Source organism: Lagopus muta, chromosome 7 (genome assembly GCF_023343835.1).
Source record: "Lagopus muta isolate bLagMut1 chromosome 7, bLagMut1 primary, whole genome shotgun sequence".
Lineage (NCBI taxonomy): Eukaryota > Metazoa > Chordata > Aves > Galliformes > Phasianidae > Lagopus > Lagopus muta.
In genome coordinates, this window is record NC_064439.1 from 20,195,205 (window position 1) to 20,221,576 (window position 26,372).

A 26,372-nucleotide genomic window follows, 5' to 3' on the forward strand; every position below is an offset into this window, starting at 1 on the left:
TTGTCTAATATTTAATCAAATTTGCTTCTCAGAAAATATACATGAGGAGCTTGGACTTTTATTTGTAAATCTGAACATACTTAAGTATCAGAAACTTTTATCTGAATAACCACACTGTACAAGTTAATCTTATTTAATCTTTTTACAGGGCTTTATTTTGAAAACCCTGCCAGGTAATAGAAAATTTCCCTAAGACTAAGGAAGAACTTTAAAGATATATTGCTATATTGTTTAGATGTGAGATATTCACAAAGAATTGGAGCATGGATTTCATACTCTGACCTGATTCTTAGCTAAAGCTAAATGAAGAACATATTGAAAAATGTGAAGTTTATCTTTTGATCTTCAACTGTGCCTAATTAGCACAGGAGTCTTGTTTCCAATAACAAAAAGAAATGCTCCCGATGTGAAATTTTTTTGTTGCTTTTTATTTTATTTTATGGTGGGTTTTTTTGTGTGTGTGAAGTTAAGCCTGTAGAATGGTTAAATTAAAATTATATTTGCTTTGTCAAGAAAGTCTTGAAATAGCATATTTGTAATGTAGTAAATGGAAGATGAATGAGCAATATTCTTAGCAGTAGGAAAGTGTGGCTCAGAGTTCCTTTCTTTGAACCACACTGAAGTGTTTGGGTAAAATGCCAGTGAGGTAAATAACGCATCAATAATGTTAGCAACATTTCCTTAAGTTCCTTATGCAAAACAAACAAGAAGTTTACTTAACGTAGGCATAACTATTCCCCCTATTAGTTTTGATCAATTGCTTTGTGGTCATGTTCATTAGACAGCCTAATCTGAACCGCAATTAGATTTTATCCTTTTAAAAGACAAAGCAGAATCCCTAGGCATTAATTAAAGAGCCTGACTACAGTTGGTTGCAAGATGGATGTTGCATCCCCTTTACTGATGACTCAACTCAGCAAAACAGAGCACTTTAGTTTTAAGTAGCAAACACTCTAGCAGTAATTGAATGCAAACTTTTGCTCTGGTACAGCTGAAAGAAAGGAAATCATTTCATGTGTGCATTCTTGAAGACATGAAATCCTCATGAGAACCATGTGAGTAAGCCGATTTACATAGAAGAAGCTGCAAGTATGAAAGTATGATCAAAATGTTTGAAACAGGGGAAAGTGATTGATAATCATTCCTACGCTACTTATTTCCAGTGTTGTTTCTTTCAGATACAGAAAAAAAAACCAGATCCACTGTTTCTAAGGCTGCAGTATCCCAATGGCCAAAAACAATTCGTTCCTCAGAAATCGAAAACCTCATTACTTTCTTACTACACCTGAAAGCTACTGGTCAGCTAGAACATTAATGCATGTTTCAGGCAGAAGGTTTGCCTCTGCAGATGGAAGGAAGCTGTCTGCGGGTAAATAAATCCAATCTATTACTTACTACATGGTTCACTATCTCAACAAATGCTCCCTGATTGCTCTCCAAGGTGTCCCCGAATCCTTGCTTTGTTGAAAGCTACTCCCTCATGCTATTCAAAATGTAATATGCACATTACCCTTCCTCATTTTGAATAAATCCATATTCTCCACTGCTCTCCTCCAGAAAACACAAAAAGCCTTGAAAGAGCTACTGGTCATTATCAAAGTCTGATACCACCATGTATGAGACCATGTAATATTGAGTGTTCCAGGTTTAAGACTTTGCTTCTCCAAAAGTTTCCCAAAAATATGAAAGGGAGCTCAAATACCTCACTTCAAAGACAGTTAAAACATGGTGCCTTTATATCTGGGTCGTTGTGGATAAGATTATGGCCTTTCTCGAGCTCTAGAGGGCCCTGTGAGGTTCTTAGTTTTTGTGGTAAATTGAAGAAAGCTCTAAGTGCGAGCTGGAAGTTAAAGGTGAAATATGGGAGTGTTAACAAAAGGTTCAAGAAGAATACACATGTAGGTGAAGGAAAGTAAGTTATATATATTATTTAAAAAAAAAAATACAGGACTTGTTCTCATCTAATGTTTCTTTGGACTTTCCCTTTCCAGTAGTTTGAAATAGTATTACCTAGAAGAAGAGGAAAAGGCTGTTCACTGTCAGTGAGGGAAAAGTATATTGCAGACCTTGGCAATAAAAGCCTGCAGCCTGACCAGTGTTCTCAGCATGCAGCCAGAGCTGCTAACTCAGCTATAAGAGAGCCAAAGCACACACAGAGTTGTGGTTTTTTTTTAATTAGCTTATTGTCCATTATTAATAGGGAACTCATGGAAAATAGAAAATACAAATGGTAAACAAACACAAAAGCTTATTTTTGGACTGTGAGTTACAGAAGGAGGTACATGGCAGCCACAGGAGATTATCTCCCACTTCTCTGAAGTTCTCCCCAGCAGTTTACACACAGAGTTCACTGCAAGGTTTATCTGCCAGAAGCACTACGGCAATACTGCATCATGCCCTTGCACAGGTTGGAGGGAATGGCAAAGAAAAGCCTTGCAGTTAGAGTAAGGAAGATTTGTCCTGAACACACATCCTGTAGGACAACAACAAAAATGACAAAAAAAACAGAGTTCTCTCATGATATCCAAGCAGAGCAAAACAGTCAGAGGAGAGGATGACCACAAAGATCATCGCTGAAAGATCGTAGCTTGAACAGGCTTTGCTTCCAAGCAAGATTGCTAGCACAGGGATACAGAGTTTAATAATTATTTTCTTCTTATAATGATCTTTATACAGAAACTCATAGCCCACTCGACACCCCAGATATCATTCAGCAAAAACACCTTTGCTGTGCGTTTTCAGGAAACAACTGGCACGGAGGACTGTGCCCCAGAAGTGTATGCTATACATTATTAAAATTAGAGAACTTTGAGGAAATTTGTCTAGGAAAAGGTGGAAAAAAGAGGAAGAACTCTGTCCTGCTGGTAGCGATTATGATGTTTGTCGTTTATGTTTTTTTAAATAAAAGGCTTTCACACTGAAAAATGTTTCAACCAAAACATGGGAAAGCATCTGCTCTTTCAGCTTTGGAAAAGAAAAAAAAATGTACACAACAAGTACAGAGCTTTCAATGTTAATGTATAAGGAAAAGGGTTTGTTGGATTTTCAGTTCAAAAAATTTCTAATGATATTTCTTGTAATAGGGTTATAAGGGTATTTTGCTTATGATTAAATAAACATCGTAGTGAACTTGATTCCTATCTTAAAGGTAAGAAAATTCGATTGATAATTCATGGAAATCAACATTTCCATTGATTTTGTGGGTCATATATCATTAACACCATGAAGGGCATTGCTTTTCAGAAATGTAGATATATAGTTACATGTTTAAACGTGTAGGTGAGTAACCATAAACTTTTCTACTGATTATGTGTACAGATTTTCCTTCCAGTCTTGCAGCTATTTACACATTTTTGAAGTTGTTATGCATATATGTATGCCTGTCATGCATATACATAGAAAGGAACATTAAACATTTATACATTTTAGACTTCATGTTCAGAACAAGTACACGTTTCTACACTTAAAAAGCACACCGAAAAGAACAAGAAAATCCACAGATTGTCAGCAGTCTAGGTTAGGGTTTTTTTGATCTATTGCTGCCTACCTGCTCATTAAGCAACCTTCCTCTTCCAAATTTATCACTTTAACATCAGATTTAGCACAAAGAACCTGACTGCAAAAGGTGCAAAATATATGTATTCATTATATTGACCAGTTCACGGTAGTATGAGTATTAGCATCACCAAAGTGTTTCTACTTATCATCATTTGCTTTGATGGAGCTCCATTTGTTTCATTTATTGTTCAATTCCTTTCAATTATTTCTTCTTGGAAAGAAGTGCAATCAGCATTATTTAGTTAGGATTGTGTTTGCCCACCAGGTTTTGTAAAGTCCATTAAAGGCAAAAGTTGCTAGATATTTGTGCATTGGATTTAGATTTCTCCTCCAGTATCTGTCTACTTTGTAATTTAAAAATGTTTTGTTTTTTTTTTCTTACAAGAAGCAAACAGAGATTTAAGTATTTAAGATCAAAAGCAATCTAGCAAAAATCACATGAACATTTTTTTTTTTCCAATTTCAGGGTAATACTCTTCTCCACGTAATAAATGTCAATTTGAAAATCTTCTACTAAGCATTGCAATTTACCTTACTGATTTTGGGGGAGGTGTTTTGTTGTTTGGTGGTTACTGTTATTATCATTGCTGTTGTTGTTGTTATTATTATTGAAATGTTTGGAATTGTAAACCAAGACATGGGACATATGAATCTAAACATGAAATAAAAATGACAAAGTTTAGCTCAGGTGTTGCAAACCCTGCTTAAGTCCGCTGAGTCATTACATGTAATGAGTCTGCAAATTACTTCCACTTATCCTTCCCCATCTTTCCAAAGAAAAGAGACCTAGATGCATACATTGAATGGACTACTCAGTTGCATGTTGCTGAGTTCAGAAAAGACTCTTAGACTGCAATCCTAAAGCAGCTTCCTCCTTGGGTCTCTGCACCACTCCCTGCCAAACATCTGGATATATTGTGGGTCATGAATTTCATCCTAGAGACTTTAGCCTCCAATTGCTCTGGGAATCGCATTGCTGGACCCTGGCTATTCAGACACAGTCATGGTCTGTTGAACTAGCAGCCAAATCTCAGCCCCTTTTTGAATTTAAACTGTATTCTTAAAGTATCAGAAGACACAGCATGGTGAATAAATACAGATGTGCCACACAATAGGATGAGGTAACATATGTAAATTTACAAGTTTGAATTGGTACATACAGTAGTGAATTCTTACTTTTGGTAGTGAGTTCTCCTGTTTCTGCATTCTCATGGAACTTGCTTGGTCACAGGCACCCCGATACTTAAGAATGTTGAAAATGAGAAGATCTGACCCGGAAAGTTGGCTTTGACACCAAGGTAGCAATAATTTTGAAAGTCTACAACAAATTCCAGTGAAAACAACAGGAATATATTACTCATCACTCAGCATATGAGTCACTGCACTTGGAGGAAGAAGGCTCTGACTTCTATGAGACTTCTAATAGTTCTCCTTTAAACTGTTTCATTTGACTTTCCTTTGTAGGAATGAACGAGATCTGTCAGGTGCCACTTTCAGGTTACCAGTTGATCGCTTGGTAATCCTTGCAGTTAAAGACATCTCTGAAGTTCAGTTGTCCCAGATGAAAATGATGACAAGAACACCAATAAGCTTAGAGGGGAGTTTTGTTAACTGGGGATGAAGGACACTGCATTTAACACTACTTTGGGGGATATGTGTCACCCCTTTGCCTTCACAAACCTCTGACATTCTCGGAGTAGAAAAGAGAGATTGTAGAAACATTCACATTCAATGGTAAAATAAATAATTTTTTTAAAAAAACAAGATAGGTTTTTAAAGAATTAGTTCCACAGATGTACCCCCTAAATTAAGAAATGCATCACTGTCCCTCCAACAGTTTCTATGCCTGGGAACTGTTGAGTCACATCCTGAACCACTGATTGATCACCTGAGGCAAAGGCAGAGTCAGCCATGGGAGCACAGGTGAAGGCAATTCAGCTGAGGAACCAGAAGGGATGGAGCCTGGCTGCACCTCTCCTAGACCCCATTTAAGGGCTGACTGCCCCCAGCAATGGTTTTTTTTCTGGAGATCCCTCCTTTTGGAGTTTTCTACTGTGAGCCTAGGACATAGGTTAGCATTTTATTTGTGGTTGTCTCTTTTTACCACAATAATCTTTCTAACTAAAAACCTGTAAAATACTATCTTAGCTGTGCCACTCTTCTAACTGTACATTTGTTAACTATACAATGTCACACATCCCTTTGGCATCCAAGACTTGACTCCAGCACTCAGCACTTGTCTGTGACAGAGCACAAACTTCACTTGTGAGAAACAGCATAAACTGTCTTCTCTTTGTCTCCTTGAATATGAACAGAGATCAGGAATGTATCTGCCTCTATGTTTCATTCACTTGTGAAACATGGACTCTCAGAGGCTCAGCAGGGCAGCCAGGCCTCCATCTGTTGTGCAAAGATCTTCTTTTTTTTTTTTTTTTTTTCTGCAAGGTATACAAGAAATAACCAACACTTCATTTGAAAAGAAGCAATTTGACCTTCACTTTGAAGTATGCCTTAGTCTGGCTACTGCCTTAGAAGCTGTTGCTTAATTCCTTACCAGCCAGTAGTACTGAGAGGGGAAAATTGTTAAAAGAGATGGCATCAGGAGCCTGCCATCCTTACCCTGTCCAACCCCAAACATTGTTAAGGATCACATGGAATCTGCATTCTGTTTTATTCCTATCTCTTAAATGATGCTTCCCTAATTTGTAGAAGCAAGGGGAGCATGAAGGCCATTACAGCGTTACGTGCTTTGCAGTGTGCAGAGTAAATGGGCAGTTTGTAGAAGTAACAGGTTACTCAGTAGCAAATTCCCCTTTGAATATTGTTTGGGATATTTGGCAGAGGCAGATTCATGTGCCTGAAGTGGTATATGGCCATTCAGTGCCTAGCCATTTCTCAGTCAAAACCTATCTGTACCTGTGAAGATATGGTCCCCAGTCCTTATCTGCAAAATCATGTCAGGATAAGGAGGAGGAAAAAAAAAAGAGGTAGATAATCATGGAGGAAAGGTACATGTATTTTTGTTGACAGTATCTATTAGGCTTTTTGAGGTAATTAGGATGGTGGTATGAGCTATGGCAGCGTTAGACAAGCAGAATCCATCCATCCATAGGCTCTCAGACACAGGGCTTGGGTTTTAGCTGGCCGTGAGTGGGGACAATGACCCCTGTGGGTCCCTTTCAACTTAGGATATTCTGTGATTCTGTTAAGTCCCAGGTTTGTGAAAGGGCACAATCTGCCAGCTATTCCACCTCACGAGTAGTGTGCAAGCTTTTGACTAAAGTTTTCTTCATAAATACTTCTCCAAAGGGCAGCATCTGGGCTTTAGAGTACTCTCATAAAGGCTTTTGTTTGGGGTACAAGATGTGCAGCATAGGAATAGTTTAGATAGTAAACCTGGAAAGCCATTAGACATCAGAAAAAAAATACCAAAGGAAAGAACAAGTGCAATTAATAAAACATAAAACATTTGCACCATAAAAAAGCTAGAATATCATCATTACTGCTTCAAATTAGTTGAAGAGTAATTATCCCCAAGATGTTCTGGCACCTTCTACATCTTGCTCACAAAAGTTTGACAAAACAGAAAAGATCTGGTAAATATAAAGCTATCAAAGCTGTGTTGGATTAACAGAGGGAAGAGAATGAGAATTGAACTATTTTAAGTGAAAAAGCAATACGATAAGAATTGGACAGCGCTAGTTCTCTGTGCGCGGTGTGTACACGTGGGCAACTCAACCGCAGCGAAGGTGACCTTGCACAGTCTCCTCTGATGGAAAAGCAGATTAAAATTCCAATCTCAAATATTGTCATTACTTACTTTTAATAAACAATACGATCCTAGTGAAGAGTCCAGGTGATTGTGTAAGTAAGTGCTTGGTTTGCTGAAATTGTGCTGCCTTTTGCACTGAGGTGATTTAGACAGATTTATTAAGCAGTTTTAAGGGCGTAGGAATGGTCTGTGGATCAGCATGCAGAAAATCTTTATGAAGCTTTAGTTTAGAAAAGGTCTCCTTATGAGATCTGCGGTGTGGGATTCAGTATCATTAATATTTCCACACTTCTTCCATCTGTGATACGGAAAGAACACCTCTACATCCCAGTGGTGTAAAGCCAGCAGAAAAGTCAAGGTTAATACTGTCTTTGAGGCACATTCACACTTCCTGGTCTGGCCAGACTGGGTGAGACTTTCCGGGGACAGACAGTGCTCTGCCTGGGAAGGGCATGGAGATGCTTTCTGCTGTGCTCGAGCCTGCTGAGTGTCAGGAGAGCAAAGGATCAGCCTGTTCCTCAAACAAGAGGAAAAGGAGCAGGATGGGGGGAGGTGCTGCAAGAGGGAAAGCAGGGAAAGAAAGGCTGCTGGATGCCCTTCTATCCCACCGATCCAGAAAAGAAGAATGCTTTGCTCTCTACTGTGCTAAAACATGACATTTAGACATAAGCAGTTTAAATACTCCCCTGAGCTATGTTGAGGGTGCAGAACAGCTGTATGTATAATTAAGTAAAGCTAATTACAATAAATTAAGTTAACTAGAAAATGAGTCAGAGTTTTTATTCCTAAAAGTTCTGTTGTTGTTGCCAGAGTTGAGACTGCTGCAGGGCAAGATGCTGGCCCACCACAGGCTGTTGGAGATCTCGTCACATCAAAATTGGTGACTGGAAGATGTGGAAGTAATGGGGGAGTGTTCATGTGCCTGGTGCTTCAGAAGCTCTTTGAGGAAACCAGTCTCTTTGGGATAACTATAGAGCCAAGGTGCATGTCTTCTGTCTCTCTTGGCTACAGAAGTCTTCTGGAATGCTCAAGTTGGCTTTGGAATATGATGTGAATATTTCCTTTGCTCATCTATCCAGCCATGCCTGTGTAGTTCTGCTTTAAAAAAGCAGCAGGTACAAAAGCTTTTATTAGCTCAGCTTTTAAGCATGATGCGCCGTCCATTGAACATCTAGTACAGATCCATAAAAGTCAACACACAGTTACACAAAAATGCTACTAGTGAGTCTTGCTGGAAAGGAGGACTTGTCTAACCATTTATTAACACTCTTGTTTCATGCTGTGCCAGTGGAAAAGGGGCAGCATGCCAGGAAAAAGCCTGATTCTGATATAATTAGTGGAGAACATAAGCCAAAGTAATGCCATAGGATGAGCTGTAGATACCTTGGATTTAAAGTAGCATTGCTACCTTGAGAGTCAACTCCAGGAAGAACACTGTACTGTGTTGATTGCAAATATTTTAAGAAGGAAAGTGTTGAGCAAGTTTTGGCTCTAGCTGATAAAGTGCATTAGGAGCAAACCTTCAGAGTTAAGAACACACTGGGAAAGAGTCACTGTAGTTTGCCTTTCTTTTACACTCTTCTACCATCTGCTGCTATCAACTGCAGAAACAGGATGTAGCACTTAGAAGAATCCTTGATCTTGCCTTATAGAAGTATTATGATGGTTTGCTCCTTCAATTGTGAGAGGCATTTAGGAAGGAATAAACTATGGTTCAGCTGGCATGCAGGAGAGATGCCGAAGGTTGTGCATGCTGGAAATGAAGGCTGGAAAGCTGTGTCCTCCTGTGTCTTAGTGTTGGATGCCTGAATTAAAAGACCACATTGTGAGAGGGAGAGCTATCTTTCTTTGCAGAGTAATGACTTTACTTTGTTCAAGGAGAAAGGAATTAGATTGGCAGGAGCTTTAATTTTGCTTTCACCCCACAACAAATCTGTAGAATATAGGTTGTTCTATGTATCATTGCCACAGAGAGCTTGCTCTTCTCCTAGCATCATTCTGGAAAAAAGAGGCCTCTCCATTGCTCAAAAATTAGAGCAAAGCCTCCCAGCAGGAAAAATACCACTGCAAACTACATTTAATTAATCTGCATTTGCCTTATTTGATAAGAATGGACGTCACCACATTAAAAAAAAAAAAAAAAGTCAGTAACTATCTTTAAATGACTTAGTTTAAGGGTAGGCGTAATGCAATCCACACAGGCTGTGAAATTATTCTCATCAAGAGGCTTTAAGGAAGGTTTCTGGGAACCAAGGTGAATTAAGGTTTGACCTTCTTTTTAGTATTGTCTTTCTTGACACTTTCTCTTATATATACACTTGTTTTCAGGCTTCAGGAATGAGTTGCATTGATCCTGTTTTTGGAGATCAGTCATAGTGGTAAACAGCAAACCTCTGTGATTTATGACTGGGCTTTCTTGCTGATAGTACCTTGGAGATGTCTGAGCACCTGCAGCTGGAGAGCCGGGTTTAGGAACCAGGCATTTAAACCTTTCAGGTACGGTTTTCTCAACGATTCTCATTTATGAGGTGAAGACAAATGGGATAAGATGGGAATTATTGCCAGTGTTACTGGTCACAGCCCAGTGGTGTTTCTCAATTTAAAATATTCTTTAATGTCCTCTTCCCTCATGCCATATTTGATCAACATTTTAACAAAGGTTAAACATTCATAATTTCTAGTAACACCAATAATAATAAAGGAAAAGTGTCAGGAACTACTATGCATGCCATAGATTTAATACAGTTTATGGAAAGTTTTCTGGTAATGTTGTTGCATTATTGACTGATAATGTGATTTCATGTAATCTATCTGCAGAACACAGCTAACGTATGCAAGTGATGTTTAGTCATCCAAAATGGCTGGAATACAAAATAAGGTAGAACTTGTGAGTTCTAAGTTTAATTAATTTGTTTGCTTGCCATCATATGTAATGAAAACATGAGTACAATTCAAGTTGTTCATTGTACAGATCATTTTTCTCTTTATGCTTGACAATACAGATGTAAAGTCATCATGTACTAAAGATAAACATTGCAGTGAGCAAAGACTTTCCTTAAACATCAAGCCTTAAATCAGGCATTTTCACTGAGAAATAAGTGATGCAAAGATAAATTTGGCCCCACAGTGTTGGATGTTGCCATCATGTTTAAAGAAATGGCTGTGCAGTACTACAGCTTCACTTTTGACTGCACACCAGGGAGCAGATTGCTAAGGGGGAAGGCTACCACATTCTGAGGCGCTGCTACATCTGTCTCTTGGTATTGATGGGACATTTCGGCATATCTAAGATTCATAAGATGATTTGTAACATTAAATCCTTTGAAACAAATGCAGCAGCAAAAAACTGTGGGAAAAGCCCTGCAGGTAAATGGCACATCTGTATTGATCAAGAACCGCTGAACAAGGCATAGAAAACATGCCACTGTTCATAAACAGTGTTTGAAGGCAATTTTCAAGGGCAAGAGGAATCAATTTCAAGATTCTGACCTTCTTTTCAACATGGACCAGAGGAGTCCTCTGGTGCAAGGCCAACAGCTGTGTTTCAGCTAGGACACATCTAGGAAATTTAGCCTATCCTTACTTTATAGTAAGCAGTTGAAAGAAAAGTCATCTTGGTCCTTCGTAATGTGTTCCTGTCACTAATAACACTCAGAAGTAATTTACTTCTAATTACTCTACTATTCTCTACTAATCACATCATAGATGTTATGAGTGATTCATCCAACTTCAGGCACTTCCAATAGAGGTCTACAACTGTGTGAGTCACAACAGGTACCTTTTACAGGCAGTGGAGCAAACAGAAATGTTAAGGGAGTGATTCATCTAACCTGTTTTAGACATCTACTCTAGACTTAGATGAATTGTGCTTTACCATCCGCTGAGAATATTGCTTAGATCTGTATTGACATGCATAGCTTCTAGATGGAGCAGCTGAGATACAGACATCTATATTTATCTAGATGAATCCTATCATCATACAGGCCTCTGTTCTGCTGGAGAGTTTGGCCTTCCCCAATTGGATGCTTTTGGACTGTGAGCAAACTATCCCTTAGCTTTCCCTGCCCTTGTTAAGGGAGATAGGACAGGATCTGTTAGTATTTGACCTGTTTCCTAATACTGTAAACAATTTTTGCAGACTTCAATTTTTCATTTTCCTCCTGTAAATGTCAGAATTGGACACAATATTAGAGAGATGATCATATATCAGGATGGTAAATATAGCAGTAGTAAGAACAACAGTATGTGACTAGCTGTACTAGGTCAGACTCAAGGTCTATCTAGATTAATGATTTGTCTTTGACAGTGGTGTGTAGTGGAATGATTTGGGAAAAGTATAAATGTGGAAAGAAGCGAATGATAATTTCTGGACTCCTCTATAGGCCTTCAATTCTATGGACAAATTCAGACATCCCTGTGCTCAAGAGTGCTCCACAGAAAGTTGTCACAAGAATTTGTCTCATTAGCATAAGTTTTAGTATCCATAATATTGAGTGCCAGTGAGTTAAAAAAAAAAAAAAAAAAACTTTTGTTTTGAATCTGCCACATTCTGTTTTCCTTTCATGTCCTCTGTTTCTTATCATGAGACATAGTGAAAAAATATTCAGCAGTATAAGCTTCTTGCTTAGATCCTGTTTATCTACATCAGCTTTTCTTGCCACAGTGCTGAGCAGCAGATCATCTGCTCCAAAACCCAAGACTTTCTCAACAGTGTTGTTTTTTTATTGATAGTTTTTTAATGTAACAGACTTTGTCCCTGACATATGGGCCTGAATTAAATATGTTTGGTTGAATGTCAACAAATTTGCTTGTTGCTTTCTTTCACAATTTTGGGGGTATTTACAAACTGTACTAGGATCCTCTTTTCCAGATAATTTTTAATATCCAGTTTTTTAATATATATTTTTATATATCCAGATAGCTTTCATCTCTCAGTGTATTCGTCAGTGGAGCAGAAAAGAACTGTTTCTCTTGTAGGTCAGGGTAGCACCGAGTCTGCTGCCTTGTTCAGAGGACAGTGCCACAGCTTGGCTTCACACAGTGATGACTTGTGGTGTTGCTTGTGCCATGGGACATGTCTGAATTGCAGCACAGGTTTGCTTGATGCTGCAGGAACTCAGGAAATCACCCTGAGGAGTCCTGACATCGCAACTGCTGCAGTAACTCTGCCTTTTGTTATTTCACATTTTTCATCAATTGCACTTATGCTGCTGATCTCTGGTCTGTGGCACCTGTAATTGCAGAAATGTCTTGTGTTACTTCCCTGACATGCCTCAGTCAGATCATACAAAATGAATTTCTGAAGGAGAAAATGGGACTTTCATCCTATGCAACACAGCCAAAAATAGTTAACTCTTAAATGTTATTTACAATTTTATCTCCTCCTTCCTGGAGGTAGAAATGCTGCTGGCATCTCCTGTGGTAAGATGCTTGCCAGAGGGTGGAATGCGTGAAAAAGGATCATTTCCTGAATCATACTCTGAAGGCGGCCTCATTCTAGAAGAGGCAGGGAGTGACCTCTCTACTTCTTTCCTATTGCACTCCATCTGGAGATGGATGCTGAGCACAGAAAGTGGGAGGCAGAGGGAAGGCACATGAGGAGCTCTGTGCCTCCTGTTCACCATGTTGTAAGACACCAGCTCACTGGCACAGTCTTGCCCTCTCCACTTCAGGCTGTTCTTTCATGTACTAGCGAAGACCAGGGCGCTATCCCAAAACAGGCCTTGTATGTTCAACTCAAAACTTGTTAGTCTTGAACCACTCATGCTTAAGCAACAACCAGTACCCCTTACAAAAAGAGATAAGAAAGGCTTAGAGCAATGGAGAAGACATCACACAGTTAAAGAGCAGAACCTGACTGAACAGACTATGAATAAAATCACTTTCTCGAGGTAAGAACCTGACTGAACAGACTATGAATAAAATCACTTTCTTGAGGTAACTAGATTACTATAAATCCTTATTATAATATGACCTTTGCTACATTAAATGATGACATTAAAGTGACCTCTGATTATTATAAACTTGATATTTTGACTGAAAAAAAGACTTGTTTGTATACATGTATAGGAATAAAAGAAGAAGAAATTGATTAATTTTAAAATTAAATTAAAATTAATAATAAAATAAAATTGAAAGGTTTACTGTTTAAAAAGACATAAGCAGTCATCAGGACATCTAAATAAAACTGCACATGAGTTATGCCATTTAAGGCTTAATAAAGAATTTACAACCTAATTGTGTCAGTGGTCTGAGAGATCAGTTTCTGCTGACCCCACTGTCCACCAAAGATGCTTTGCAGTGTGGTCCAGGGTGTCTTTTTCACCATCTTTAGCTGATAACCATTGCAAATAAAATTTAGTCCATTGCCTTTGTATTGCCACAGATATGCATGAGAAACATTTTTCTAAAATTTAACTACTCTTTGCCTGATGAGGGCTTTTTATCAGAGCTTCTGCATTTAAAAAACAAGAAAAAAAGACCTGTGGAGCTGTAGGTCCATGGTGCAATTTCTGCTCTCCAATTGGCTAGTTCCAGAGTAGTACAGAATGGAATGCCTAACAGTGAAGAGCAATTGTGTTGACCAGCAACTCAGTATGCAGTTTGTTTGGTCTTTGTCTCAACACTGAGGAGGCTTTGTCTGTCAATGCAGGTTGAATATAAATTATCATAGTACTCAACTATGTTAGCACTGTGCCCACACCTCGCTGCAAAGCTGAATAGAGCTTTGTACACCTCCAAATATGTGGGTATACGGATGGCTGACACAACTGCTTTTGCTTGGTTTGCAGTAGTATAAATGTGAAAACTGACTTTGAATCAAAACAATCTTATTAAACAAGCATTCATGTCAATGGCATGGACAACAGACTGTTTATTTTATCAGACATATCCTCTTACTCCACTAGTTTAACAAAGCACTGTGTATTGATTTGACATAGATACCGTCAAATTACGCTGAGTGACTGCAGGATGTACGAGTACAGACCTTATTTATATTCTGGAATTGTGCCCTTTCTGCCATCTTGGATCTTCCCATAAAATCTTACAAGATGCAAGAAAAAAATCTATTCTGCTTTTTCAGATTTATGACTCTCAAATGAAAGAAGGAACAGAAATAATCTTTCCATTTGTCAGCCTGTCATCTACATGAAACAGACACAGCTGCTACTGCTGCAAAAAAAATTTTTATTATAGGTATAAATTGGACATTTTCTTCTCAAATATTTTTGTTAGTAATTTCGCTTAAAAAACTATGATATCTTACAGTAGAATTCTCACTCCATCCTATGAATGAGGAGGCATCATAATTCACTTCAGGTTTACTCTGTGTTATTTTGTGCAATTGAAAATCTGGCAAATTCTGGGTATTTCTGCTTAGAATTGAAAGTATCACTTTTGAAAAAGGTAGTATGCAGTGTTGCTCATTCACTTCAATCTTCCACCAAAGAGATAATAATCATGACAATGGGAGTCACCACAAAGTCCCTTGAAAGCGCCAGACAATGAGGGCCATTCAGTCTTATCTCCTCATCTGGAGATGGCTGAGAACTGTCTTTAGACAAGAGATAACTAAGAATGAGTTACGCTCTTTCATGTGTGCTTAGGAAATATGTGCAACTGTGAAATTTTATCAATTTCTTCTCAAGAGATTGATAAGAGAGTGCAGCTTGTCCAGGGTGAGAAAGGTGAAAGTGCTCTTCACCATTGTATGGGAACTGTTAGGTCATGGCCTAAATCAGTGGCTGAGCACCTGGTGAAGAGGGGTGGTGAGCCTTGGGAGCACAGGTGGAAGCAATTCACCTGCGTGACTGGAAGGAGCAAACCCTGGGTCCACCCTTTCCTAACCTCATTTAGGGGCTGGTAGCCAACAGAGAAATATCTCTTCGGGGAACATTTGGGTTTCCTTCTTGGAGTTTCCTAGAAAAGCCCTTATCTCTGGAGTGGGGTGAGCTATTTCTTCTTTATTATCAAATTGTGACTAATACCTTTCTGAGTTGTCTGAAAACTGGTCAGAAGCAACTGTGTACCTCTATTTCATACCGTACAACTGTGTATTTCCCCTTCAGCTGTGTCAAGCCTGGGAAGAGGCAAATATCACATTCTTAAAGAGGAGGTCAGCCCAAAGCCCTGTCTGACAGAGGACTTGACCATTGCTCCTTGCCCTGTCTAGCATAGACAGACCATTCCTTACTTTTTCTTGCTTTTTTTTTTTTTTTTTTTTTTTTTTTCCTGGAAAATATATCTCTTCCTCAGATTCCTGTAGGTTTTTCTTCTCTGTTTGTTGTTCTTCTCTTAACATCCCATCTAAACCTGACAGATCCTCAGAGGGGAGGTTTGCTGGCAAGGGGATACCTTGCTGTCTCCCATTCTTTTGCTCTCTGTCTCTTCTCCCTCTCCAAAGAGTCACGTGGGCTAGTTGCAGTGAGTAGTAGAAAACTAGCAACTAATTAGTACCATTTGGAAAGAGAAAGGAAGCTCTAAATGTGACTGAGCTAGGAAAACAAGTTGGTTCCTATCGTGGAAATTCCCAAGGAAATATACGTGGAATAAATGTCAATCACTTGTGCTGGTCTGTTAATACAGGTGCAGTGTTATACGAGTGAACAAAAATTGTAAAACTAGTACTTACTAGTTTCTTACCTTTAACAAAAACAAAAAAGAAGGGTTGAAATCATGCAATCAGCTATATACCAATGAGTATGATCTGTATGTGCATGACCTCAGCAAGAATTTTTGAATTAAAGAAAAATTAGATTTAACTGTCAATGTGAAATGTCTTAAAATGCAGAGTAGATTTAACAAAGAGGCCTAATCACATATTTTGAGAATATAACTGTTTCTTCAGCTGAAAGAACAGAAGAATGTGTAGAAGAACTATTTGCTCAGGATTTCAGTAAATTTTATCATGAGAGCAGCTAAACAGTATCTCTGAGCAGTGTAAAACAAAACCATGAGAGTTGATCTCAGGAAAACTAAGTTTCCATTTTACAATACTACTTCTTAAAGCAGACTAAATTTGAAAATCTGAAATACTTTAAAGCAAATAGATTCCAGCATGAAAACTTGGTTTATTTTGCTGGGTTGTAAACTTCATGCAATCATTTGCAGCAAATACTTGCCATTATTATGATAATATAAAAGCCTGCTGTGCTCAGAGTATAGAAATCTTTGATGTTGTATTCAGTGTTGTACTGTGGTCCAGATGGACATTTCTTTCGGATTCTTTCTTCATACAAAAAAATATATATCTAATTATTTCTTAGATATATCAGGATACTGAAGAAAGGAAGAAAGTACTCTTTTACTTCTGAGATGATGACATGAGTAAAGCTCTGATTTTGTGGGGGGAAAAAAAAGTTATTTTAAAGTTTTCAGCATAAAGCACTAGATAATTCACTATTTTTATTCTGCGGCTATTATGTTTATCCTTTGGTTTAGTGGAGTTGGCATGCTCATAAATCCCACCTTTCCATGGCTGTTATTTCTGTCTGTTAGATTATTTTTTTATTCGCAAGGCAATAAAAGGTCACTGAAAAGAGGAATATAATATTCAGTCTCATAAAATAAAGTTAAAGAGTATTTAGCATTTATATCTTTCCAGGGCGGTAAACAAAATATGGTTTATTTGACTCAATGAAGACCTATGATGCTGAAAAATACAAATTTAATGACTTGTTTTAACGGAGTAAGATAAATCTTTCAAGACAAATCTTCACTAATATCATGTTGTTCCCGGGGAATTCCACTATACAATTATACAAGTGTCCACAGAAGGAGCAGCACCTTGGCTCTTACCTGCCAGAATTATTTATTTATTTATTATTTATTATTATTATTTATTTATTATATTATTTACTCATCTATTATAAAGAAAAAAACCAAACATTTCTTAATGAAGTTTAGTACTAAATTAGATCATAACATTGAAGGAATAATAGTTTGGTTTTTTTGTTTTACATCAAGCCCCATTTTGACCAAGGGCTGGTTCCTGCAGGGCATTTTTGAATCCCCAGAGCTGAACCCAATGAATTCATTTTGAAGTAACATTTAATTCTGCTTAGTAGGAAAATTTAATTCCGATTGAGAGGCTTGTTTAAAAATATATATTTATATATATCTGCTAACTAACTAAATGTACTAAGATGAATACCAGTGCCAGAATAAGAAAAAAAAAATTGGAATAAAATTGTATGTGATAATAAAACGAAAGAATTCTAATTGTTTAATGCATCTTTTAATGCAACCTGAAAGAATGGGAGTTCTGACAAAATCATACCGGGCCCATAGAGCTCTTTAACAAGGAGAAGAATTTTATATGCATTGTCCAGATTTTTACTGATTGAGCTCATGTATTAATTGTGATCTTTTCTGCATACTTTGAACAGGGGATAAAGAAAGTTACCTTTCAAACTGAATGCTGTAACCAGGTTATTTTCTGACATGGATTGAGCTTGAGATTTTAGAGTAAATTTAAGCACCTTTCTACATCTAGTCTATGGCTTCTCTCAGTTTTTACTTGGTTTTATCTCTCACCAGTCTCAGCCTATTCATAGAGAGAGATGAAAGGATTCAAAGGCATGCAGGGGAAGAAAATTGCACCATATGAATTTATGTTCAAAAAAGAACTGGAATTTCAAAGGCACTTGAAATCAAAACATATTATTGGTGAGAGAATATTAAGCATAGGTATTTACCATTAGCTTTGCATAAATAACCCACTTTTTCATGGATTCATAGAATCACAGAATGGCCTGGGTTGGATGGGACCCGAAAGATCATCCTGTTCCAACTCCCTACCATGGGTGGGGTTGTTACCCACTATATCAGATTTTCAATGAAACGCTGAAGCAGTTTTGGCTGTGGGAGGTGGGAAGATGGATAAAGGAGAAGAACAAATTCTGGTACCTTAAGATAGGTATTTAATACTGGTTGTTTCCCCTTTGTGTTTAGTTTCTAGCATTCCCACTGAAGTCTGGGAGAGCTTCAAGCACTCAGAATCTGTTAAAACCAACTTTCTTTCTTTATTTGTCCAAGATCAAGCAGAAGACTGTGTTTGTGGTTTGTCTTTTAGTAAATCTTAATCTCTTAATCCTTTTTTCTTTTTTTCCTACCGAGTGTAATTCAGTAGGCATGCCTGCTTTGTAAAGAGTTAGATTCAATGGAATTGGGATGTACTTGCCTTATAAACACAGAAGACAAGACCTCCAGGGGATCTCTGCTGCTCTCCCTATACATTCCTACCTATACCTAGAGCACGTTTGCTTAAAGAACTTTATGTTAATGACATCTTAAAGAAATTAAGGAAATGAAACTTATAAACAAACAGGAAGTAGGAAAAGTGAATATTCCTTTGCACAACAGTTTTGATAATCAAGTTCCCTGCACTGATCACTGCTATCCCATTAACTGGGTACCAAAACTGTTTTCAATTTCAGCAGGTTTTGGCTGCTTATTAGGCCAAATCTCAAAGTCCTTTGTCAATCACAATAGCACACACTTGAAATCAAAGCACAAATCCTTCCCTTGCTCACTTGATTTTGGTTTTGAAGAATTGTCTTCTTACATCAGAGTCTAAATATCACAATCTTCCAGGAGAAAAATCTTCTGATTTATGTGCATGAAAATCTGCATCTCCATTAAGCAAGTAATTTTTGGCTGTTATGCTTTTTCAGTAAAGGAGTGGTACTGCCCTGATGCCACTGTATCTACTAGAAAGAGATTTTTGGCAGAGGATCTCAAAGAGTGATGGAAGTTTGATGGAACTCTTTTTCTTCCTTCCTGTCTCAGTATTGAAAATCAAATATAATCACTATTTATCCTTCCACCTGCAGAGCTCCCTGCCTTGGGCTTCTCAAGTGGCACCTTGTAACTTCATAACTCCCATAAATCAAGTAATCCTGTATTCAGTCTGAGAGATGCCATGAACTCATTTTTTAACCCAACAAGATTTATTGGGTGGTGATTTTTCATGCCTTCTGGCATCCCAAGACAATGGATATTTATATTTTTTGCTTCTAACTTATTCTCTAACATTTCAAAGCAATGACTGTATATCACAGTTTGTGTGCCAGAAGTATCACCTCATGACGAGCTCCTACGCATTTATACGCACATGATCTGAGAGTGCATCCATTTTTTCCATAACTTACAGTATCATAGGTTTTTACAGTGAGAGAATGGAAGCATCTGGAACAGACTGTTTTTCCCTATTGTTCTGAAAGACCCTGTGATGTGTTGGTATAACAGATTACCCCTCATTTGTGTTTCTAGAAATTGCTAAGATATAGGTGGTGTATTATGCCTTGATTGATAATCTTGTTACCAAGTCTTGCCAGCAAGTTTTTAAGAGACCAACAAGGACAAAAACAAGTAAACAAACCTACCTAAATTTCAGTAATAGGGTACAAGATAAGTTTCTCTCTTGTAGTGGAGTGTGCTGATACTCAAATGATTGAAGAATGATTGTCATCTGACCATATGAATATTGTAGGAAGAGGTAATACAGGACTACTAAGGTTTAGATGAACTTTTCTAATCTCATACTGAAATAGGGTGAGTTGAAGATTCTCTGAAAACCTGAATATTCATGGGAAGAGAAACTGTAGGAAAACTGAAGCATATTGGCACATCTCAACCAGGCTTAAGGTAGTTCTGGAATGAACTACTGAATTTCAGAAGAATGCTGAATGAAGCATTCTTCTGGAATAGGGCCTGTGCTGCAAAGCCTGGCTAAGAAACACATGGAAATGCAAAATAGTAAAGCTTGAAGATTTCTGAAGGAGTCATGTAATTGTTGTATTGAAGCCATACTCTAGTAAGTGATTGTCTGTTCTGGCTTTTGGTGCGTTTAGTTTCCTGATCACTGTGTTGTTTTGGTCAGATCACTAACATGCTGGAGAGCATAATGCTAACAGGTGCACTCATTCTTTTGCAATCTCATTTTCTCTAATTGGCACCTCAATGATATGCAGAGATAGATCTCCACATTACAAGCATTAGGCTGCAATACTAATGTTATTAGGTGCCATCATTACGAAGTTGATAATACAGTAATTCAAACAAAATATTAAAAATATAATAGTATCTGTAATCCTACAGTTGTCTCCAACAATTTTACTGTGCCATGATGTGTAATATCACCTGAGATCACTTAAGCATGCCTTGTTTATAAGGACTTGTAGTCAGAGCTCTTGAGTACTGTGAAGCAAAATCCCATCAGAGGAGAGCACATCTGGGCTACTGGCCTCAAGTAACAATATTGTCCCATAACCTTCAAAAAATCCTGAGCTCAGACTAGTCACAGACACTTAAGCATTTCGCAGAGAAGTCAGGAATATCTCTCACTATCCAGTATTTGAGAGGTAGGGCCTAAGCACTGACTCAAACACCAAAAAGGAAAAGAAATGGTAAAGGTGGAATTGCTCTAATTACTGCTGGGAATGGGTCCATGATTATGGACAGAGAAGCTGGAGGGGTTCCTTCAAGATCACAGAACCAGGATGAAGTATGGTACTCAGAGGAAAAAATACCTTATGCTTTGTGCCTGCAGCAGGAAAAGTCTCCCAGATTGTTTTAAGTTCAGGTTTAGAATTGAACTGACATCAGATTACACAAACTTGCTAAATTTTTGTCTTGATGTTCAGATCAATTGTGGTAAATATACCAAGAGGCGTATGATTTGTTAATATTTTTGTTCCCATTAACTTTGCCAGGATAATGGACTGTGATTAGACTTGCAGAATGAAGACTGTTACTTTTATTGTGTGATCTCCAAAGCAGATGGATTCAGGACAAGGACTTGGGCTGTAAGGTAAGAGCAATTTTTTCATACTTTGCTACTAATAGTTCTAAAGCTGGACTTTGTTTACTGCCACAACAAGCAGAAACAGACTTCACTATTATTACAACTTTGTGAAATTTAGAATCTGCAGCAATAACAGGAAAATTGATGTAATATGAAAAAAAAAAAAAGGGGTACCTTTGGTTTTTGGCCTGGGAGCACCTGGGAGCAGGTGTCCCCACCTGGGGTAGGGAACCTGCTTTGGCAGGGGGGTTGGACTCAGTGATCTCTGGAGGTCCCTTCCAACCCCTACAACTTTGTGATTCTGTGATTCTGTGAAAATGCTATTAAGTATTGTTGTTTACAATTGGACAATGAGTGACAAAAAGGATTATGGACAGCAGTGGCTGATGCACTCAGTTTTATCTACTTTTTTTTTTTTTTTTTTTTTCCAGATCCACAGTTTAACCAGTGCTGTTACTCCAGTTTAGAATTATGTAGTAGTCATTTTCATAGTTGGAAGTGTTTATGGGAAGCATGTAGATCTTTTGGCTGTAAGCAAGAAGATTAATGTGTGCCGAATCTCAGCTCTCTTGCTGACCAACCCTATTGCTGTTATCAGCCTAGGAACACGATAGGAACTCAAGTGAGATCTGCATGCAATGTCAACATGAGTAATAAGCAACATATCTGGCACTCCACAGAAAAATTCTCTTCCACATAAAACTGAACACAAACCCACTTTCTGTCAAATTCACCTTACATGTGGTCTAACTCAAACCTAGTCCCAGTCTCAACCCTAATTCAAATTACAGACTTAATTCTAATTTTTCTTGTCTCTTTCCCATTCTAGTTTTGTTCTAGGCTTCTATGAAGTGCAAACTTCAAGCCTAAGTCCATTACTTCAGCCTTTCCTTTCTATAGCTCCAGAGAAACAAGAGATCATTCATTGACCTTATGTCATAAATCAATTCAAAAAAAGAGAAGGTCTCAATACATAAATAAGTTCTTTATTTAGTTATACTAATATCAGTAAATTAATATATTTCCCATACTGAATTTTGAACAGTAAAGTAAGAACAAACTTTTGGTCCCCTTGGATTTTAATGAAGGGTAAACTAAGTCTCTTTTGAGTAAGTAAAAGTAAAAATAAGTAAAAATAAGGTGGTCTTTTTCAAAAGTTTAACATTTCCCCCAAAGTACTTTTATTCTTCTGAATGCACGGTTAGTTTTGGAGCCTTCTAGGAGGAATTCTCTTGGGAAAGACTAGATCTGGAGGAAAAAAGGTGACTGCACTGGCTCTCAGAAATGTGAATGTACTAAAGTTGTCACCCTGGAAAGCTGCAAAACTGGAGCAACCTATAAACTGGAAAGATATTGGAAACAAGACATGGTACAATTTGCAAGACTGCCTGAACCAAAGGACTGCAGTGAGAACTGATGACTGAAAAATTTACAGTAGTTCAGTTTGAAGTGTTTTTAACCATGTAGAGCACTCCTTTCAAACAGCACCAGGCAATCTCAACAGAGGGGCAGCCCATGTTTTGTAGCTGTTAAAGTACAAAACTTCATTCCTAGTAATGGTTTCAAAATATACACATGAAATGTGAAGGAGTCTTGGGAAAGACCTATAAAATGAAACTGGGTAAGATACAATGTGTACTGATTTCACATGTCCTCAAGGCTGCATAATTTAATAGACAATACTGGCAAATGTAATATGGATTATGTTAATAGGTTATGGATTATGCTAACAGTGTTTGAGAACCCTATAGAATATGATGGAAAATATTTATTTCTTTTAACCTTTGTGTTTGTAGCAAAGTCATAATGGTTTACTCAATTAATGAATTCAAAAGTAATTTAAAAGAGCTTAGCTTGCCTTACGCATTCCAGTATGGGTAAAGATGACAAAATCTCAAAACCAACACAGCCTGGTTTGGCTCTGCACCATCACCCATCTTGAGGAAGAGCCTTAATGCTCTTCCAGAGATGACATCATGGGCTAAGTCTAAATGTTTGGGGGGAAAAAAGGTAAAAAATAGAAAGGGACTGTGTGTTCACACCCAGCTGATCGCATATCTGCATCCAGACATCAGCCTTCCAGCCTCAGCACTAAAAGCCCTGGAGACACGAGGAGCAGCTGTGCCGCTCTCCAGCTCAGCTCAGCGCTGCTCTGTGCAGGGTTGGGTGAGCTCTGCTCGGTGAGTGGTGAGGAGCCGGAGCCCGAACCCACCGTGCTGAGGAGGTTGCCACGGTTACCACAGGCATCCCTGTGCTCGGTGCTGAGATTCAGGGCTGTAATAGAGATGCTTTGCTTCACTAAACAGGAAAAAAATAGCGAAATATAGAACGGTGATTAAGTAATTTACAATTGCTGCAGAAGTAAATAAAAATAAGCAGTAACAATTATATATAGACAAAATGAAAGAGCTGTAAAACTGTTGCTATTCCCTTAATTATATACAGATGTTTAAAACAAATGTTTTATAAACCCAGGGGGAATTTTTGACACAATATGATTATAAATACAATCTCAATCTCTGTTATACTCTTTGCCACTCTCCTGTTTCAGCTGTTGTGCCTGTGGACAGATAGTTTCAGTGTGGGACAAGGTGAAGACCCATATTCAGCCTCAGCACAATTCCTGCTGCATTTAGTCGTAATGAGCCTCATCCTGCAGTACATTAACTGAGCTGCAGGTCAACTCAATGACTGAATGCTAGGTACACTTGGAATTAGGGTAGCTGCTGCAACTTGGGGGTAGAGGCAGTAGGGTAGGCTGGGAATGGGCCTCTTCTCCCAGGTAGCAGTGATAAGATGAGAGGTAATGACCTTAAGTTATGCGTGGAAAGATTCAGGTTGGATATCAGGAAAAAACTGTTCTCTGAGCAATGAGGCACTGGGACCGAAAGTGATGGAGTCACTGCTCCCGGAGGTGTTCAAGAACTATGTAGATGTGGCATTAAGGGACATGCCTAGTGACATGGTGGTGGTGGGTCGGTGGTTGGACTGGATGATACTACTGGTCTTTTCCAAGCTTAATGGTTCTGTGATTCTGTAGTTTGTCTTTTTTTGGCATAACATGTCTGTGTGAGATGGGGTAACCAGAGGTGCAAGTAAGAGCACAGACATGACAGCATGCTGCTGGGTATGACATGAGCAATCCTGCGTAAGCGCAGTGAGTGTGTGACTAATTTTATTACATATGTCAGGAGAAAGTAGTTTGTATCTGAGTTCAGAATTGAGCCCTTGGTATAAATACAGATTTAAATTACGAATTCAGAAACTACCAATGTTGGCTGTGAAACACACTAACATTTCAAAAGCCTCCTAAAATGCTGAGAAAATTCCATCAGTCACAGTCTTAAAACTGTTCATGCCCTTCATCATTTTGGACTTCTTTTCCATAATTTTCAGCTCCTAGTTTGTAGTCTGTAGTTGAAGATGTCCTCTTGCTCTTTCCTGTATTTACTTATTTTTGACATGAAAGTGCACACATTTTTATGGAAAAAACTTATGTGATCAGAATAAGGTCAAGAAGGGGTGGTGCATGCAAAAAGAGAGTTTGAGTCAAAGCTCATTTTAAAAGTAATGTTATAACTTCTATATTTTTTTGTGATACAATATTATACTGAGAAATTACTTTGGCAAAAAAAATTAACTTTTTTTTGTGTAATTGTTTAAATGCAAATATCTCTGGCTTAATAATTGCTACAAAACATAAGTATCCAGTATAGGTTTTTTTTGTTTGTTTGTTTTTTGTTTTTTGTTTTTGTTTTTTTGCTTTCACTGTGAAACATAGGCTTCCTTATATATGATTTCCTTATTAGCATTCTTAACCATTTCAGTTACTCAGGATATTATTGGCATTTTTTTCTTTCTAAATCACTTATTTCTGAAGTTACTAGTTTTGAAGATTACTGTAGCATAAGTCCTGAATGCAGAAACTGAAGAAGGAAAGTTGGGAAGCCCTAGTACAAAACTGAAATCCAAATGAGAAAGTATAAGTGCTAACTCTAAGGGAACAGTTTACTTGTTGGAAAAGCTTATTCTGCATTTGTCAGCTCTTTACTGCTTTTGCAGTGGGTTTAGGCAACGAGAGAAGGCAGTACTATTGTTTGGCAGCACGACTGCCAGGAGGCCCAGGATGTTTCCATCTGGAAGACAAACCCAGGTAGTTCTTGGTTTGAGTACAAAAATCCTTCCATTTAGAGGGATAAGGTGTGTTTCCCATAGGGCACTTACAGGGGTTTGGCCTTTGATGGTCATTTAGGCACCTAAGCGCCCACTATTTCTTAGCACTCGGTTTTCTTGCAGGAAGATCCATGAAGCTGCTGGAGGCTCCCACCCATAGCTGTAAGGTTTGAATTTCTGGACAGGCCCACCCATAGCTACATGGCAGCTCAATCAAGGTGAAATTTTCATGAGAGTATTGTTTTTTTTAATGTCAGCTGGCAGCAGATTACTCACAGTGACTAGCAACAGCAGGGGACTGTTGAGCAAGCACCTGTGTTTGTTTGGACACACTCTTCTCTGTCCTTGTGTGAGCAGGAGAGGCAACCTCAGACCCTGCTTGGCACAACCAGAGGGTAAAGAGTGAGAGAAGGCTGAGAATCTATTCTAGAAATCAGTACTGCCCCTTAACTTCTGAAACACAATGTTCAATCCCTATGTAAAAAGCAAAGCAGCAGCTTTGGTTCCACCTCCTTGCCTCGCTTGTTCCTGAACACTCACTGTCAAACACATGCAGACAGCTGGTGTGCAATCCCAGTCAGAGAAAGGTGTGCTGCAAGAGTGCCTGCTTCCCCTGCTGCCTTTTTTTCACAAGGCTGTTTTCCTTCTTTGCTCTTACCATGCCTCTGACTGCAAGAGACTCAAGAAAATGCAGTCAAGAGACAAAGCAGTGCATTTGCTGCATTGGAATCCCATGTGAGCAAACTTTATGTCCCAAGCAGCTCAGTGATTTCATTGAAATATAAAGCTGAAGAAGAAGCTGACAAAGATGAGAAAAATCTCTCAGCAAGCATAGGGAAAAAAACGCCAAAAAGTAACCAAGGAAATTGCTGTTTGTACATGTGATGTGAAAGTTTATCCTCAAAATACTCATGGAAATGCAGATTTATTCAGAATTTCTCTATCTTTCTATCTGTCACAAGTTTTTTGCAACTTTGAATTATTGGACTTGGTAACTGAATTTAAAACCTAATATGTTTAGCTGTAAGAAGTGGATACAGTAATGGTCAGAATTTTCAGTGA

At 38.2% G+C, this 26,372-nt stretch overlaps 1 long non-coding RNA gene across 2 annotated transcripts; it reads left to right on the top strand.

Annotated features, from left to right (window-relative positions):
- Positions 1–5,594: 5,594 nt before the first annotated feature.
- Positions 5,595–23,600, top strand: LOC125695941 (uncharacterized). 2 transcript variants are annotated; one of them, XR_007378113.1, is made up of 4 exons: positions 5,595–5,629; positions 9,659–9,826; positions 21,046–21,143; positions 21,569–23,600. It is a non-coding gene; the product is annotated as an uncharacterized LOC125695941 (long non-coding RNA). The 2 variants fall into 2 exon arrangements; XR_007378112.1 differs by lacking the exons at positions 5,595–5,629; positions 9,659–9,826 and adding an exon at positions 15,191–15,278.
- The last annotated feature ends 2,772 nt before the right edge of the window (positions 23,601–26,372 follow it).